Raw genomic sequence first — 3054 nt, 5'->3', positions numbered from 1 at the left:
CACCACCGCTAGCAGCTCACACACACACACACACACACACACACACACACACACACACACACACACACACACACACACACACACACCTGGAACAGAGCAGAGAGTACATGATAACACACATACATGCCTGGAATAGTGCACATCCACATGCACTCCACCTGCTGTCCTCCATTTAAGAGAGGGTAACGGGGCCAGGTCAAAGGTTAGAGGATAGGGGTTAAAGGTCAAAGTGAGGGTGTGGTGAAAACACGAGGAACACACACGTACCATGTATACCTTTGTGCTCAGTACGATTCAGCATTATCCCCGCCTACATGGAAGTTGCACCAAAATGAACGTGGATATTGACATCTAAGACATCACGTCACACTCAGCTCCACCACAGCATTAAATAGAAATATGATTTTAGAGAGCAGTGAAGAGGAGATTCAGGGAGGGAACGCTCTATCCTACTTCTGGATTTCATGGCGGACTGATTACCCCTACCTGGAAGGTCCTCTACAACTTGTTCTGTCATGATAGGAGCGCCCCCTAGTGCATACACACGGCACAGCCAGTGGTGGTGCCAGTACTTTTGGGTTCCATGAGAAGATAGACCTATAGGGCCTCTTACATTGATTAGTGACAGCTTTTCTGACCCCATCCAAACTGTGTTTCCCTGAAGGAAATTATCTATTTAACCCAACTGCACAATGTGACCTACTCCCCCAGCATTCTACCCTTTTCATGCATATATGAATATACTTTCTATCTTGTATTTAGTTATATAACACACTGTTTCTTTTATATCGTCACCTCTCTATATGGCTTAGTGTGTGCACAATCTAGGAGGTACTGTAACGGAAGTCAATTTCACTTCTCATTGTACCTGTATGATGTAGCATGTGACAAATAAACCTGACTTTGACTTTGAATCATAACCGTGGACCATCATATCAATCTTAATGTGTCTCTTGTGTGTGTGTGTGTGTGTGTGTGTGTGTGTGTGTGAGAGAGAGAGAGAGAGAGAGAGAGAAAGAGAGAGATAGAACAATAGATAGAGAAAGAGAGAGCAAGAGAGAACAATATAGAGATAAAGAGAGAGAACAATAGATAGACAGACAGAGAGAGAGAGAGAACAATAGATAGAAAGAGAGAGAGAGAAAGAGAGAGAGAGAGAGAGAGAGAGAGAGCAAACTCTAGGAAGGTAAAATAGGACACACAAGTAAATGTCCATGACAACTGAATCCTGTAGGCTTTTCTAATCATGTTGGTATTGATTATATTGATTCCCATGGTAATAAAGCATGCTGATATGGGTTAGATTGTAAAAGCTGGATCAATAATGACCACAGTGAATGTTAAACAAAAGGCACAACTCTAAAAGGTGTATCCAACGACAAAATAACATGTTTCCACAGCTTCACAAGTCTGCTATAGAGTCCTAATTCAAAGTAGCCCATCCTGGTAGTGTGTAGTAGGCCGCGTCTCTCATTTAATTTCTTAGAGTCAGTACACAGCTGAACCCTTAGATGAGGGCTGGATTATGTTGTCCACTCAACTGATTAGCCTATCTGTACAACTGCACGGTTGTGATAAAGTCAGCTTCAAAAACAGACCAAATATTTTGGACTGCCTACCCAGATCCAGATCAACTCCGCTCCCATTTAACCCCCAGTTCATCCCCCACACAGCCAGGCTCATGTAAACAACACTCACCAGAGAAGGTGTGCCTTTGGCCCCCTACACCAGGAGGAGGCCTGCTTGTCTCTGGGCCTGATGGGCCCCAAATCTCCTTTCAGACCTCCAGAGAAATGGTCGACTGAGAGAGAGAGAACAAGAGTGAGAAAGAGAGAGCGAGCAGGACTGCATGTATGTAGGAGAGATGCTGAGAGAGATATACTGTATCTGGTCAGCATGTGACTGTTACCATCAGCTTTGACCTACATTCACTAGGCTGACGGAGCGATCAGTGAAGTGATGGGGAACCAATTAGATAGACCCCCCATGTTCCAGGCACACACACACACACACACACACACACACACACACACACACAGACTTACTGTCCTTCAGTTAAATAAATATGAAACAAAAATGCTACTTACTTATGCTAAGTAGCTAAATATTAGGTTTCCAAACATTATTATCAATCAATCAATCATAGCTTTGTTTGTATAGCACATTTCATACACAGAGGTAACACAAGGCACTTTACAGAGAACAAGCGAGGTGGACATAGGTCCCACCCCTACCAGAGGGAAGCAAAAAAACAGTATCACCCAGGGGGCCAGAAAAGTGAGCTGTACAAATTCTTCCCTGACCCCTCTCAACAAGACGATCGAGCAAGCTCCTGGCTATTACCATCTCCTTATAGTATGCCTGCTATGAAAAAAATGTTTGTAAAAATTCTAAAATACATTTGAAATCAGTGTGGGATTTGGGTCTGTGTGGCATCACAACGAAACGAACCAGTACTGGGACTCTTCTGATCTGCCACCGCATCTGGTGGAAAAACAATGGCCGCGGTCAACTCCAGCTGCCGTACGGGTAACCGTAACGCACTACAACCGGAGTCAGTGGAATTTCAGTGTGAATCTAAACTAGAAAAGCCCTATCCACTAACACATTCAACAACTGTACATGCTGACCACATGCATCATGGGTGGGGGACGACAGGTTTACTGTGCACTTGTTTTGATAAGCCGCTTGGTTTTTATATGGATCTCCTGAAAAATAGACCTCGGTCTCACAACCCCGTTTGAGAGTGCGATATTATGTTTTGTCGGCACCCCATGGTCGGCACACTAAACATGCTCTTGATTTCTGCGAAAGCAAAAAATGCTTTGCCTAAATATGGGGTAAAGGCTAGTTCCCATAAACGCAGAGACCGTTAGGGTTAGGTTTAGGTCAGGTTGGGTAGGATAAGGTAAGAGTTAGGTATATGGTGTGGTTAAGGTTAGGGATTATAGGATTCGGTTAAGATTAGGGTTAGGTTTAGGGTTGGGGTTATGGTTTGACCGGTCTCTGCGCTTATGGGAACTAGTCACTACCCTAAATATGGTCCGCTTCCTC

The sequence above is a fragment of the Borostomias antarcticus genome, assembly GCF_949987555.1.
Source record: "Borostomias antarcticus genome assembly, chromosome: 12".
Classification (NCBI taxonomy): Eukaryota; Metazoa; Chordata; class Actinopteri; order Stomiiformes; family Stomiidae; genus Borostomias; species Borostomias antarcticus.
Note: the sequence above shows the minus strand (reverse complement) of the source record.